At 49.5% G+C, this 16483-nt stretch overlaps 1 protein-coding gene and 1 non-coding gene across 2 annotated transcripts in view; one reads left to right on the top strand and one right to left on the bottom strand.

Moving 5' to 3' along the window:
• Positions 1-16483, top strand: part of LOC143401644 (uncharacterized) — a 742139-nt gene that overhangs the window by 619644 nt on the left and 106012 nt on the right. The gene's annotated exons all lie outside the window — the stretch shown is intronic.
• Trnai-uau (transfer RNA isoleucine (anticodon UAU)) lies at positions 12502-12595 on the bottom strand. The gene is made up of 2 exons: positions 12558-12595; positions 12502-12537 (listed from the first exon to the last, which is right to left on the bottom strand). It is a non-coding gene; the product is annotated as a tRNA-Ile (tRNA).

The raw sequence follows: 16483 nt of genomic DNA, 5'->3' as shown, positions 1-16483 counted from the left end.
TACACTGAGGTGAAGAGCACAGGAGGGAGAATGGACTTGAGGTTGGTGATCTTCCTACCTGTTGATCTCACAGACCTGTGGGAATTTCCAGAGAGAAATGTCCAGCAGTCAGCAAGACACTTGATTCCTACACACATGAAAGCAATATTATAGTCATGATGAGTATTTGTAGAGTTGGTTAGTAAGGGAATAAATATAATTTAAGGGCTGCCTTGAATGAGCTAAGGAATGTGCAGATAGGTGATGAAACATTATTCAGGGGCGGGTTTCTAGGCATGTTCATCAGGGTGTTTCCATTCAGCAGACAGAGTGAAGATTTGTCCTCCAAACATGCTCAGGTATCACCACCAGTTGAAGGCTACAGACAGAAGAGAAGGGCAGAGGGCGGACTTGCTATCCTGGCCTGGAATAGTGGGCTTTTCGACTCAGCCATTCGCTCTCCAAGTGCCTGGCCTTCCAGCCCCTGCCCCTCCTTAGGCCTGGGAGATAGGCTGGCCTGCAGCACCAGCTTCCCTGTACTGAAGACTGAACCCAGGGCCCCGGGCACTGCTGGACCACCACTGAGTGGCTCTCCCTGCCCTTTTGAGGGGCGTCACTGGGAGTTTAACTCAGGGGCACTTTACCACTGAGATACATCCCTAGTCCTTTAATTCTTTATTTTTATTTTGAGACAGGAGCTCACTAAGTTTCTTAGGGTCTCTATAATTTGCTAAGACTGACCTCAAACTTGTGATCCTTTTGCCTTAGCCTCCCCGGTCACTCGGATTACAGGTGTGCCCCACCAGCCTGACTCTTTCCTGGTTCTTCAGCTTGCAGAGGCAAGATGAGTTTTCTTGGTCTTCTGAGCACTTATAAGCCAATTACCTAACAAATTCCTTTATATCCCTCACATTTCATTGGTTTGCTTCTCTGTAGAGTCCTGACAAACCCAGATTTTTGTTACCAGTAATGAAAATAGAAAAAACAATCTTAAGGAAAAGATTTCTGACTTGGTTTTGAGATTTCTGTAATTGACTCTCTGATCTGACTAGACTTAAATAGTTCTGGTTATAAAGAGACACGGATAGTCCATGATGTAGACTGTTTATAAGGATCTGCAAATATCTGCCTGGAGAATACGTAACTATCTGTAAGAGTCCAGAAGCTAAGTCACTCCATGAAGGACACTTGGAACTTTGGGGAAACTAAAGACGTGTGACATAGGCTTCTAGCATTGCTGGACAGTGTGAAAGAAAAGGGTGAGGAGCTCAAGGATTAGAATTCCTCAAGGCCTGAGGGCTTCTGGTATACCCTGAGGGAGCCTCATTTCCTGTTACTGTGAGGCTGAAATTGCTGAAAACCAAACACAAGTGCTCATCCTGTGATCGACTGAATCGCAATATAAGTTGAAAACTAGCCGCACAGGTATCTACGTTGACGTGGTGCATTAAGGGTAAAATATGGGATCTCTATGGGATCGAAGTGGGGAGCTGTGTGGAAAGATCCTGAAAGACCTGGGGAAATTGAATCTAGACTCCAAAAATCATTTTTTGTCAGTGGAAAAGGTCTCCCTACTCAGCAGAAGTGTCCACAACCCCAGGGAAGGTGCCTCCCAAAGCCAGTGGTATCAAACCCGGTGGAGCAGGGCTCACCACAGCAGGGCAGGGCATTGCCCCAAGTGACAGTACTGTCAGGAGGGCTAAATGCCCAAGGCCAACCAATGGGCTACTTTTGAACTTATACCTCATTTTCTACCTCTGACTTGTTAAGTTGGAAAAATTCTCACCTCCTTATCATAAGGACCCTCCAAATGATAGTGGAACTCTATAGCATTTTCACAACCCAATGACCCGCTTGGGCTGATAGACAAGCCACACACTATATAATGATGCCTGCAGAGATGATTTGTTTTAAATAAGGTTAAGGAGGAATCCTAGGTCCTCCGCCAGGCCGACCCTCTAAGCTCCTCTGATCTGAGAAATACAGTACTCCTGACAGATCCAGTTTGGTACCTGAATGACAACAGTGATGTTTGACTGAACCACTATTGCAAGTTTCTTGATAGGTTCCTATGGGGTGAGGGCACCCAAGCCCATAAGCTTAGGTAAATACAACAGTTACAATAGGGGGAGAATGAATACCCCTTTGCCAGGTTAGAAAGAATTTATCAAACTTTCAGGCAATATGCTGGTTTATACCCAGAAGCCCCCAGATATACAAATTTTCCATATTATGACCTTCATTGGGCAGAATGCCCATGGCATTAGGAGGAAATTACAGAAAATCAAGGTGGCTGTGGGCATGCCCTTCTCAGGTGATAGACATGGCCTATAAGGTCTATAATGACAGAGCAATAAAAAGGGCTGAACAAAGCCAGGCAGGGTGGCACATACCTGTAATGCCCGCCACTAGGAAGACTGAGGCAGGAGGATCGTGAGTTCAAAGCCAGCCTCAGCAACTTGGTGAAGCCCCAAGCAACTCTGTGAGATCCTGTCTCTAAATAAAAAGGGGCTGGGGATGTGGCTCAGTGGTTGAGCACCTCTCAGTTCAGTACTTGGTACTGGGGGGGAAAAATTAATTAAAAAAAAAAAAGCTGAACCAGACTCCATCTTCATCCAAAATGTCCAGGATGGAAACCTGGAGCTGGAGGTCCTACCCTAGAGGGAAGAAGCCCTTGTAGAAGATCCATGTGCATACTGTGATGAGAATGGGTACTGGAATGAAAAGTGCCCCAACTCTTTAACAGAGGGTTCAGCTCGGTAACGAGCCAAAGCATCAGAAGGCAGAGGTCGAGAGGACCCTGCCAAGGACTGGGGGGGGGGGGGGCTCAGAGCTCCTGCACTATTTCCCCACAAGGGGCCTGATGCACTTGCCCACCTACTCCTAACCAACACAGGGGTGCCACCCCTCTAACGCAAAGGACCAGTACCCTGTGCCCATGACAGGAGCAGCAGGACAGCCCAAGGACTGGGGGGGGGGGGGGGCTCAGAGCTCCTGCACTATTTCCCCACAAGGGGCCTGATGCACTTGCCCACCTACTCCTAACCAACACAGGGGTGCCACCCCTCTAACGCAAAGGACCAGTACCCTGTGCCCATGACAGGAGCAGCAGGACAGCCCAGCAGCAGACTTCCCTGCCACCTCTGGAGCGCAGCCTGGGGGCCAGCTCTTGACTCAAGCTTTCTGTGTGCACTGGGAGTCCAATGCCCCTGCGGGGAGACACCTGCTCTGCAAACTCAAAGGGCAAGCATCTCCCCAGAGAAGCAGCAGATGCCGGTGGAAGAGCCACCTGGACAGCACTTTATCTTCAGCTGACATGAGTCCAGGAGAAGCCTCCAGAGCGGGTCAATGCCTCGGAAATCCTGCGACCTGTCAATCAGGCAGTCAGGGGCAACAGGACCCCACCCAGTCTGGTAAAAGAAGGCACTCCCTACTTAAAGCAATACTCAGTGACAGGAGGCACTCAAAGGAATCCAACACATACTTAAAAAAAAAATGTAATGCCATTTGATCCAGCCCTGCCAGTCATCTTTTAGTACTACAAACGGAAAAATAAAAATCTGAGGAGTATCATTTTGTTCAAGACTGATGAACTCTTAATGGCATTTTCCTCACCGTGCCTAGTCATTATACCCTTCCAAGTGCTTTGCCAACAGAGTGTAGATGGCCTACTGTTCTTGATCTAGAAGATGCTTCTTTTGCATCCTACTCAAAGGAGAGTCACAATTAATTTTTGCCTTTGAATGGACAGATCCTTCATCAAAACCCACCTTCCATACTATTGGGCACTACTGTCCCTGCGATTCAAAAACTTACCCATGATCTCTGGAGAAGTATTGGCTAAAGACTGGCTCAGCTGGGAGTACTGCTCCAGTCTGTAGAAGATATGTAGATCACCAATCCCGCTTATGAGCTCTGCCTAGAAAACACCATTCGGACTCAGTCACCTGACCAAGTGAGGTTACTAGGTACAAATTTACAAGGAAGAAGTTGTTTGTCTGGGGTTTCAGTCACAGAAGGCTGATGAAGACTAGAGACTAGCAGAGAAAAGGCCATTGCCAGCCTTCAGGTCCCTGGACCTGCAAACAATTATGAGGATTCCTGGGGAGATGGGCTACTGCAGGACATGGATATCTAATCTGCGGCTTATAGCAAAGCTCCTATATGAACCTTTAATTAAGATAGAACTTGAGCCCTTAATTTGGACAACAGAGTGTCACACTGCCTCTAAGTCTCTCAAAGACCAACATATGAGTATGTCCCAGCTCTGATTCCGCCTGATTTTTAAAAAGTCATTCAAACTGTATGTGCATGAGTGACAAGGAATTGGGCTGCAAGTTCTCACTTGGTTGCTGAGGGAAGGAAGTCCCCTAACCTGCTGCTAAATTCTCAAAGCAGTTAGCCCACAGGGCCAAAGGACAGCCTCCTTGTCTGCAGGCAGTAGCTGCCACTTGTGGTGTGCTAACGGAAGCTGAGGAATTTACATTTGGCTGCCAGTTTTGTCTATGTGCCACACCAGGTCTTAGCCCTGCTGGAACAAAGGGGCAGACTGTTAGAGTCTGTAAACAAGTCAGGATGGCACCTGGCATTTTGACAGAGAAATGTTGGCTGTGACAGATGGTGGCCCGTTACGGGGAGCCCCGGGACACTCGGGGGTAAGTGACGAAAAAAAGCTGCCCATCCATAGATAGGACGGGAGCAATCTGCTCGTCCCTAGGCAGATAGGGCGAGAGGAAAAATGGCCATTTTGAGAAAATGGAGAAGATTGATGCAGTATGTTTGTGTCTTGTTTTGTCTTGAAATGTTGTATTGTCTTTGTGATGAAAATATGGAAGGGGTGAGAAGTAAATTACTAAGGAAAGGAGGCACCCCAGTGGAACCAAGAGCAATTAGGGGATGTGTTGATGGAAGCCCAGGAATTCTAGTCAGAAAGAAAAAGAAAGTTCGGAGGAGGAAGGATTATCAGAAAATAGTTGCAGCAAAAGGCTATTACTGAATACTTTTCGTTACCAGAGGGTGCTTGAATTGGCGGCGGCCGCCACGTGCGGGAGCCAATCATGGTGCAGCAAGGACTTTCCAAGCGGCAGCAGCCGGTTCTTCCACTGCCATGAGCCCAAATCCAAACCTGACCCAGAGGCACAGGCTCTTGCTCCCTGTGCCCGGAAGCAGTTTGAGTCTGGGACTCTCCCCAAGGCCATCTGGGGCTGCCTGGGACTCTCCCCAAGGCCATCTGGGGCTGCCTGGGACACTGCAGGCGGAAGATGGCCCATGTCCCTGAAGTTTAATGTTTCCAAGGCCAATAACTACAATGGTTCTCCCACACCTGGAAGCTAATGAGTAATGAGCACTATTAAGGCTTATTTCAAATGTAAAAAAAACTTGAGATAATGTACTAAATTGTTCAGAAGGTTGTTTTCTTAGTGGAATACTACAGGATTTTCTTTAGCCATCCAGAGTTCCTGCCTTCATCCCAATGCAGGTGAAGACGAAGGTGGAAGAATTTCCAGTGTGGCTGAGAACCGAGCGAGACTTTGGATCAAGCTAGCTGCCTGCAGAACTTACCTGGACTGTGATTTACCTGGACTGTGAGTTAATCTATTGAGACACTGCTTTACCTGGACTGAGACAACAAACTGTAATCTACAACAAATTGTAACTCGGTATCTTTGCTAATGGTGTCATTGCTGGTATAATTTTTCCAAGGGCTTCTTGCATGGAGCCATCAATTGGCTTGGTATTGTAACATTTTGTATCCTCCCCTTCTGCTTGTAGCAGATTATTTATGGTGTTTGTGTAAAAACCACTATGGTCCTTATTTAAATTAAACAAAAGGGGGAAATGTAGAGTCTGTAAACAAGTCTGGATGGCGCCTGGCAAAATGCCAGAGGGAGTGGTTTGTGAAGTAACAAAAGCGAGCCATTAAGTATGGAGATTCCTTATTGGTTGACTGCTGTATCTAGTTTATGTTAATTAAGATAAGCTGTGTGGAATGTATAAATACCCCTCCTGTCCTACAATAAAGGGCTTCCACTCCTGCTGTATCAATCTACACAAGTTGCTCATCACCCCCCCACCACCCCACCAGTTATTTTGCTGCAGCCGGACTGCAGCAGCAGACACTGGCTAAACCCAGCCACCCTGCTGCCCCACAGGTCCTGAGCCCCCAACCTCATACCATAAATATGTGGAAGTTTCTTTTCTTTTGGCACCCAGGATTGAACTCAGGGGCACTCACCACTGAGCCCCATCCCCAGCCCTATTTTTTAATTTTACTTAGAGACAGGGTCTCACTGAGGTGCTCAGTGCCTCGCTGTTGCTGAGGCTGGCTTTGAAGTCATGATCCCCCGGCGTCAGCCTCCCAAATCACTGGGATTACAGGCGTGCACCACTGTGCCCGGCCTTCATGGAAGTTCTTACTGCGGTCTTTGCCAGAAGTCTAGGTCTGATGGGTCAGCCACAATAGACTGGGAATTCTGCACAGATGGAAGCCGCTTCATGGACAAGGGAAAATGCCACGCTGGGTATGCAGTTGTGACTGCAGGGAGTCAAACCCCTCCCTCCAAGGTCTATCTGCTCAAAAGGTGAGTTTTCAAAAGCTAAAAAAGCTAAACAGGGCTGGGGATGTGGCTCAAGTGGTAGCGCGCTCGCCTGGCATGCGTGCGGCCTGGGTTCGATCCTCAGCACCATACAAACAAAGATGTTGTGCCCACCGAACACTAAAAATATTAAAAATTCTCTCTCTCTCTCTTTAAAAAAAAAAAAAAAAAAGCTAACCAATCCAAAATATGGTCCTTTCCCACAAGGTTTGTGGAAAGAGGGCTCCTTACCTTTAGGAGTGAGGAAAGCATCCTCAGGAGATAAGCAATCTCTTGGAGGCTCTCCTCAAGCCAAGCCGTGACCACCACATACTGCCCCTGACATCCAAAAGGAAACCCCATGATCACCCACAGACATCACCTGGCTGACCAGGCTGCCAAATGGCACGCAGTGGCACCCAGATCCATGCCCTTGGCACCCTAATGCCAAATTTGCCTTGACTTCTTTCTCTCCTGAATATTCAGAAGCAGATGAGAGGAAAGCCCGAGAATGGGGCTTTAAAGACAGGCCCTTCCCCTCACTGGGAGACAAGTGCTCACGGAGCCATCCTCCTGCCCAGTGAGTGTTTGCTGGGAGTGTATTTGAATGTATTGAGTTTGAGCGGAGTGTATTCACTAGGGTGTCACTCTAAGTGAGATGTGTTGACTGAAGTTTTTAGACCATACCTCAGAGGCCAGGACGTGTCAAGCAATAAAGACGTGACACAAAGATGTCACTGTGCACCACGAACAACCCCAAACAGGAAGGCTGCCAAGAGCCCAGGCCACAGTGGGCCATGCCCCCTTGAATTCAGCAGGTGGGCTTCACCCGGGTGCTGGGGCTGCGGGAAACATCAAGGCTACTGGCCTTGGGTGACACCTCTTCCATGGGGTTGAGGCCTATCCCACTGGGACAGAAAAGGCCTTGGACGTGGCTCAGGCTCTACTGAAGGCCGTCACCTCCAGGGCAACACACTGACCCCACGGAGTGATTAGAGCCCTGCCTTTTTCTCTGAGGTAGTGCAGCTGGTGGATAGCGCGCTAGGAATCCACTGGAGACACCTGCTGTCTCAGAACTCAGTTGACAGGTGAGACAAAGAGGAACCATACTCTAGAAAAAGCTCCAGCCAAAACCTGTCAAGAGGCCAGTTGAACACAGGGAAAGGTGCTGCCTGCGGTCCTTCCCTGCATTAGAGTGGCCCCTGGACACAGGCTACGGATTAGACCCTGGGGAGATTACACAGGGGAGACTTCAGATGTCTGTAAAGGAGATACCCTCCCCATTCTCAGAATAGGGAAATGAAGAATGATGAGTAGCAGCTTCAAGTTCTAAGGTCTGTGCTTCCTCTGGGACAAGATCTTACCCTGAGGACCCCTACACCCTGTCCACCAGGAGACTGAATCCTGTTAAGACATGGAAAAACCAGGATCCAGAAAACGAGCTGATGGAGAAGTGGACCGACTCTTGTGATGAGCTTCTAGCCACTCACACTTCCTCAAATCTGCTGTGGATCCGCCACACTTGAGATAGGACACCACTGGAAAATGACCCTTGTGACTCTCTTCAGGATCAACAATCTTCCCGCTGGACAGAGAACCCCTTGAAAGACCTGAAATATCTCTTCAAAAAGCCACACTCAGGCAAGACACCTGAACAATCACGAACCAAACTACTGCCACTCTCTGGTCTCTTTGCTACTCCTCCTTCCAGATCAGTTCCAGACTAACCTGCCTGCAGATGGCCCTTACCAGCAGGCTAAGAGCCACCTCTCTCTGCCACCAACCCCTGCCCTGGAAAACCAGGCAGCCAATCTGCCCAGATTCTCCCGCTGGTCTGGAATCTGGGAAGACGGTCTTTCTCTCACCTGTTGGAAAATGCCTACTCCCCTCCTCTAAGCAACAGGACCCTAAGGTGTTTCTAAAAGCAGCTGCCACAAAGCAGCAGGTGCTTGCTCTGGTAGGAGAGGATGTCAGGGTCTCCTGGTGTGGAGGGGTGGCTGGGCTTCAGGCGCACAGTGGAGTTGGGTGGCTAGCTGTAGAGCAAGTTCAGCTGGGCGAGAGTGGCCCTGTGCAATGTAATGAATGACACCTGAGTCCACATGGCTCAACTGACAAACTCGCTCTGTAAGGACATGGGTCACAGCCTGTTCATTGGGGATGGCATGGGCTTGCCCCACAGACCTACTGGGGTAATTCGTTTCCATTTTCCCAAAGTCTACATAACTGGGGTGTGGTAAAGACCCACGTAAGGCACCATACAGGGGGCCTTGGTGGCTCCACCCTGTGGCTCTGTTGACCCCAGGGGCAGCCTGGATGTGGAATCACAAGCTGGAGCCCTAGCTAAGCATGATTTTAATCAAGTCCAATAGCCATCACCCTCTTAAATGATGAGACCACACAAATCCACAAGGAGGTCCTCCAGAATTCACGCTCGAGAGTATGGATGCCACTGGAGCTTGTGCTGTGGGTACATCCCCAATGACTCAAAAAATATGACCAAAGCAGTGAGGGACCCAGACAGGAATACTGCTGCCATTGGCACTGTCCAGCACTGGCTGCAGTCAATCCTTCCAAATGGAGGTGCTTAACATTACTTCCCCTTCTCGTCTCCTCTTTAGGTGCTGTTTAACACACTGCATTCTTAAGACTGGTGCTCCTACTGATCACACCAACATGACAATCCGTGTTACATCCTCAGAAAAGCACAAGAAACAAAGTCTTCCATTCCAAGGTACCTACAGTGCTCCCATCAGCAAGAAATAGTTAAGGAAAAAAATGCCCTTCCACCCTTTGCCCCCATGGAAATGGAATGGAGGCCTGTCGGAGGGGGTTTGAAGGAGGGCCCTGTTGCTAAGTTCTGCTGCAGTCTGGCTGCAGCAAAATAACCTAAGGGGGGGGCGGGTGAGGAATAACTTGTGTACGTTGATACAGCAGGAATGGGAGCCCTTTATTGTAGGATCTGAGCGGTATTTATACATTTTACACAGCTTATCTAATTAGCATAAACTAGATACAGCAGTCAACCAATCAGGAATCTCCACACTTAATGGCTCGCTTTTGTTACTTCACAAACCACTCCCTCTGGCATTTTGCTAGGTGCCATCCAGACTTGTTTACAGACTCTAACATTTCTCTGGCAAAATAACAGGTGCCAATCTGACTTGTTTACAGACCTTAACAAAGTTCATGTGCGCCCCTTCTTGCCTCTTTCTCCTCCCTCCTGAGACCTCCTGAGCCACTTTCTTCCACAGTCACCTTAGAGTCCAGGAAGAACAGGTCTGACGGAGCACTTGTGATAAGAGTCAAAACTATGCCCAAGGGAGCAGCAACTTTCTTATCACAGACGAGATCATGACTGACCAGCCATGAAATAATGATGGACAGGCCATGCCTGACCAAGATCCCCTGCCTTGGCAGCTAGGCAACACTTCCAGTTCTGCAAACCCCAACCCTTGCCCCCATCCCCCTTTCCATAAAACCTCAAAGTCACTGTCAGCCCCGGGAGACTGGGCTCCCTGACTTCCTGGTGTAGCTACACTGATTAAAGCACCTTTCTGCTTTTTACCATTATTTTTCCATTTGTTCTTTTTGGGGGGTGAGTGGTCAGATCTGATTTGTTGGAGCAAATTAATCCTGTGGATTAGGACTCTGGTAACATTATCCTGTGATCAAGGTCTACAGAAAACTAAACCCCAATCCAGGCAGTGCAAGGAATGGCCCAGACCCTTAGTAAAGAAGTTGTGGGTCACCCTGCTGGGTAGAGAAGCATGACCATGGAAGTGCTTGCTAAAAACAGGAATGTCTAGAATTGGTGTAGAGGACAGTAGTCATGACCACCAGCTAGGACCCTGGGCCAGTTACAGAGGACATGATTCATGAGCATTTCCTTCCATTTTGTTATGAATACCTTTGTGTGTATGCACTGAACAAATCTCTTTCCCTTTCCTCTGTTTCTTATTGTATTAGTCAGGATTCTCTAGAGGACAGAATCAGCAGGAAGTGTAATTACAAAAGGGAGACTTATGAGGTTGGTTTATGCGGCCAGAAGCTGGATAGTCCACAATGGTCTTCTGCAGGCTGGAGAGCGGGAAGAACCAGTAGCTGTGCCGTCTAAAAGGCTGAAGCCACAGAACAAGAGAAATACATGGTGCTACCCTAGTTCAAGATCAAAGGCTTCTGGAGAATCTGCCTTGGAGAGTGAAAGAATTGAGAGTCCGGTATCCTCTGACCATGGCAGCAGCAATCAAGAACCTGTTCAATAATGGAGCTTGTGTCTGCTGCTGCTTCCTTGTTCCTACAACTTTATGCCATTCAAGCCATCATCCTATTGCACAGTGCTGCCCACACTTAGGGGGCTCTCCATTTCAGTTGGCTATCGCACATGCCAATCATTCCTAGACACACCCTCACAGATGCATCATAATCCCCTTAACCCTAGGCATCTCTTAATCCAATCAAGTTGACAATTCAAAATGACCTTTACACTTATCATATAACATAAGTCACATTGATATTATATCAGGGTTTAAGTATGGCTCATTGCATTCCATAGGTTTTAAGTCACAGGATAACAGGAAAAGAGTAAATATGGTGCAAGGACTTTACTTCTCTTCTGGAGAAGGGATTTGGGTGTTTTCAATTGCATGCAGAATTGTTGCATTATGGCAGGCTGATTTATGGCCTGGTTGCTGTTTTTATTGAAGATGAAGTGCAGTTTATAGTTTTTTCCCCCTCTATTTAGTTTTCTTTTTAAAAAAATCTTTTTTTATTTTTTATGTGGTGCTGAGGATTGAATCCAGTGCCTCACACATGCGAGGCATGCACTCTACCATTGAGCTACAGCCCCAGCTCCAGTTAATGGTTTATTAAGGAAATGCTTATGTGTGCCACCTTGGAGGGTTGGACCTGTGAAGGTTAATTTTATGTCAACTTGATTGGGTTAAAAGATACCCAGATAGCTAATAAGACACATATGATTGTGTGTTTGAGGATGTTTCTGAAAGAGTTTAGTATCTGAATCAGACTGGGAAAGGAGACACCCACCAACCCCCACCCTGTGCCGAGTGGGCTGGCATCCTCCAAGGAGTTGAAGCTCACAGAACAAAAAGGCAACAGAAGCAGGAATTCATTGTTGGGTCTTCTGCCCTCCAGCATCTGGGCTCTGAGAGCTTCTGGCACTTAACCAGCAACCGCTGGCTTCCCACCCCACCACGCCACCTTCTCCAACCTTCTCGCCCACCTGAATCACACCACTGCTTTCCTGGTTCTCCAGCTTGCGGGAAAGTTGGCGTGGGAATGCTCGGCCCACGCAATCGCTTGAGACAATCCCTATAATTAATGTGTTGTATACATCCACATAAATTCTATTGCAAAAGAACCTTAATACAAAATGGGAATATCATCACACAAGAGGGAAGCTGCAGACAGAACTGTGGAAAGTATTCACGGTCAAGGACAGGAGGAGAATGAAGAGCTTCGTGCAAGCCCAAATACCATCCAGGTGAGGCTGGATTCAGGCGAGACCCCGCACCGAGGAGCCTGCACACCTGTACTCCGAAACCAAGCTCCGAGATGAATGTAAATCTGCGAACAAACTGGGAAAACATTCACACCGACCGAGCACGTGGGCCTGCGGTTTCGCGCTGGGGATGGGCACTCGTGGTCCCAGTGGGAGTTTATAGCGCAGGAGGTGCGCTGCGTTCCCGTGCGCGCCCCGCGCCGAGGAGAGCGGAGCCGCCCCTGCACGCACGCGTGGGCCTCGCCCTGTCCCCGCGGAGCCCAGCAGTCCCTCAGAAGGGCAGGCTATGCTCCCCTGTTTTCTCCCCACGTTTGAAACAGACCTAACGGCCTACCTCCTAGGCATCTCTGCGTTCTCACCAAGGAAAATATAACGCTACAGCGAAAGGCCTGATAATGGAATGCCTGAAACCGGGAAGGGAAGAAAACATGCTCCAGGTGAGGCTCGAACTCACAACCTCGGCATCACCCGCACATATACTGCTGTATAAGTACCGCGCGCTAACCGATTGCGCCACTGGAGCATGCTTTCCCGCGTGCGCCCCGCGTGCTCTACAGAGTCAACCGCACCCCGCGCCGCGCAGCACCGTGCCGAGCCCTGCCGAGTCCGGCGGAGCCCTGCCGAGCCCAGCCGAGTCTTGCCGAGCCCTGCCGAGCCCTGCCGAGCCCAGCCGAGTCTTGCCGAGCCCTGCCGAGCCTAGCCGAGCCCTGACGAGCCCAGCCGAGCCCTGCCGCCTCCGGCCGAGCCCAGCCAGTCTAACCCGTGTGGTGTCTGCCGGGTCCACTGCGCCAGGCCAGTCTAGCCAAGCCCGGCGGAGCGCACCGGCTGTCGCCGCCCCCACTATGGCTCGCCCAGCATAAAACACGAGGTGGCCGAGATACTCTACCTCCCTGCAAGAGGAGCGGAATCACCCTCTGACACCCGAGCCAGCCTCGCCCGAGAAGGGAGACTGCGCCCTCCTCACCGGCATCGCCCGAAGGCTTTCCTGGAAGACGCGGGCGCGCGGCCGGGCCCTGGACACACCCACCCGCGGCGCGCACCAGCCCGACGCCCGTCCCCGCGGCTGGCAGCGCAGCAGGCTCCCGCCGAGGGCCAGCGCCTCTGCCCTCGGGGTCCCCAGCCTTCCCCGCAGCCCGGGAACCCCTCCGCGACGCCGAGCAGGGTGAGCGCGCGCCTGCCGGAGGCCTCCCCTCTAGGAGGCGGGCCGACTTCCTCGGGACCCCCCAGGGTCTGTGACACGGCACCTCGGGTGGCCTCTAAAGGTGATGGCCGATGGCGTTTCTTGACTTGCTTGTTTAATCCGCGAAAAGGTAGCTGTAGCACCCCTGGGGAGCTGGAGATGGGGGTTTCCTGGATCGCGGCGGTCCTGACGCACTGCACCCCACAACGGAGCTGCGTTAAGTTTCTCCACTCACCAGTGAAGCCAAAGCGAAGGAAAAGGGACCTGCTTCACCACTGGACGCCGGTTGCACTACTGTGGGGTATCATTACGCGTTTTGTTTTAAACCAGAGATTGAACTCAGGGGCGCTTTGCCACTGAGCCACATCCTCAGCCCCTTTTAATATTTTTTATTAAAGACAGGTTCTCGCTGAGTTGCTTAGGGCCTCGCTAAATTGCGAAGTTGGCATTGGACTCGCGATCCTCCTGCCTCAGCCTCCGGAGCTGCTGGGATTACAGTCGTGCTCATTGCGTGTTTTAAAAACACCTCTAAGTGAAGGCAGTATGAGCCACAGGGGCTCTGAATCCCTAGAGATCATTACCAGAAACATCAGTGAAGCCAGGTTTGAAGTTAGGTAGTCAGTGTAGTTAGGTAAATCGGGTCTAATATCCAGTGAGATATAAAGTGGAGGCCATGTTGAGAATGAATTCCCAGAAAAGTTGAACAACTCTTGAAATGTTGGGAAAAACCCAAGGCCAGAGCCCATCCCAAAGAAGTGTTAATGAACAGCCCCCACCCCCAAACTTGAAGATGCTGACTCAGAAGTCCTTCCTGACCAGATTAATTCTTTGGCCCACCTGTGTCCCACCCCTGGGGCCTTCCCACCTACATTGCATCACTGAAAGAACTATAAAAAGGGGGAAAAAAACCGCACTTCCACGGATTCCATCTCTTGGGTCCCCTTCTTCCTCAGGGAGAAGTCTTTTCTGCTGTCCTTTAATAAACTTCTACTTTCCACCCTGACCTTGCCTCCACGGGCTTCTCTGGTGTTATTCTTCAACATTGGGGAAGCAAGGACTCGCCACCGGTCAACAGCGGTAACAGTAGCACCCTAAAGTAGATGAGTTTACAACCATGCTATGGTTTGAATGCTTTTCTCTTGCCCCACTAAAATTCATATTGAAATTTAATCCCTTTCGGCTGGCCCAGGACCTCTGCGAGGCTGAGGCTGGAGGATCACAAGTTCCAGGCCAGCTTAGACAGTTTATTGAGGCTCTAAGCAATTTAGTGAGACCTGTCTGAAAATAAAAAAGACTGAGGATGTGGGTCAGTGGTTAAGCTCCCCTGGGTTCAATCCCCGTTACCAAAGGAAAGGGGGGAAAAACAAAGAGAAGGAAGAAAGTTAATTCCCACTGTGGTACTAAGTATTGGGAACTTTGAGAAGTGGTTAAGCCATGAGGGCCCTATCTGTCAGAGTGGGATTCATGTCCCTATAACAGAAATAGAGTGCCGCAGCCCGGCTGGCTGGGCAAAATAACCGGGGGGTGACGAATGACTTGTGTAGATTGATACAGCAGGAGTGAGAGCCCTTTATTGTAGGATTTGAGCGATATTTATATATTTTACATAGCTTATCTAATTAGCATAAAATAGATACAGCAGTCAACCAATAAGGAATCTCCACACTTAATGGCTTGCTTTTGTTACTTCATAAACCACTCCCTCTGGCATTTGGCCAGGCGCCATCCAGACTTGTTTACAGACTCTAACATTTCTCTGGCAAAATAACAGGTGCCAATCTGACTTGTTTACAGACCTTAACAATAGAGGCTCAGAAAGCTGCCTGGCCCCTGCCTCTTCTTTGCCATTTGCAACAAGAGGCACCACCTTACAAGCAGAGAGAGGTTACAGTTTTTGGCATCAGATTCGCCATCTTAGGTCAGGAGCCATTTTATCTAGAGGTGCCGCAGTCTGACTGAGCACAAAATCACGAGCCACTCAAGCAGGAACAAACTTTATTTCTGAAACTCCCGCCAATGCCAGGCGCTCTCCGGGGCGCCACACACGCAGCGTTCTCCCGGGCCACACTACACCAACAGGAAGGTCCCTCCTCCGGAAATCCCTCCTACCGCATTTCCCCAACCAATGGGAACTCTCCGGGGGTCCCGCTAGAGCTCCAAAGTAGCAGGCTGAGGCGCACAGCAGGGGTCTAATGTCCAATTGAATGCAGATCTTAACATAATCATATCATCTCAATGGCTTGCTGGCGGCACCTTTCAACCAAAAATGCCATGCGTCATTCCTACTTGGCTATGGCTCCAGCATAGAGGCTCCAGCATAGAGGCTCCAGCTGCTCTCCTCGGAGGGACAGCCCTGTCACTTTGCCTTATGCTACTGACAATAGATCTCCTGCGTGAGGTTTCGGTGGCACAGTCTTTGGACTTTGGGTGGACTCTGTGAACGTGCTTTCAACAGTGGTTCATTTTATGCTTTGAATATAGCCCTTGCTGCTCTTCCACTGCAATTTATTTTTAAAATGGACTTCTTTCTCTTCCTCTCTCCCTGCTCATCCCTAATCTCCCCCCACCCCTCTTCCTAATCTCAGCGGAAACAGGATTACTGTTCTCCCATCCTAGGCAGAGTTATCTGTCCTGGGTACCCACCCATCATAGGAATGAAGTAATCCAGACTTCAGGGTTGGCACCTGAAGATCACTGAAATGGCTATCTCCCAAATCAACAAGTGAATTACAACTCCAACAGAGAACTGGAATGTAGCCTTTGAACCACCTCTTTAAAAGCCTCCTGTTCCTGCTGATGGGTGGAGTCACAGCCTTTGAGATGAGAGTCCCCTGTGTTTCTCCTTTGCTAGCAAAGCAATAAAACTTTTTCCCCCTTTTTCTCAAAACCATGTCCTCATTATAGAATTGGCATCAGGGACAAGGACCAGTCATGGGCCCCCCAGGCGCCAGAACAGTTCTTAAGAAACATGTGCCAGACACTGTTGATTTACATAGTCTCCTTGTTCTACAACTGGATCTAGTCAGAAGAGACCCAACTCACAAGGGCTTGAACCCAGGGCCTTGGGCATGCAGCTGAGCTATATCTACCAACTGAGCTATATCCCCAGCATCTTAAGGGATGAAGTTGCACAAGACCTCCAGTACTCCCTGGATAGGATGGCTCTCATTGCGGAAGGCATGTCAACCACACAGGCTTTGGGCTTTGTAAGCACAAAGTTATGATGACCAA

Source organism: Callospermophilus lateralis, chromosome 6, assembly GCF_048772815.1.
Source record: "Callospermophilus lateralis isolate mCalLat2 chromosome 6, mCalLat2.hap1, whole genome shotgun sequence".
In the NCBI taxonomy this organism is placed as follows: domain Eukaryota; kingdom Metazoa; phylum Chordata; class Mammalia; order Rodentia; family Sciuridae; genus Callospermophilus; species Callospermophilus lateralis.
This window is presented reverse-complemented; position numbering and strand designations above follow the sequence as displayed.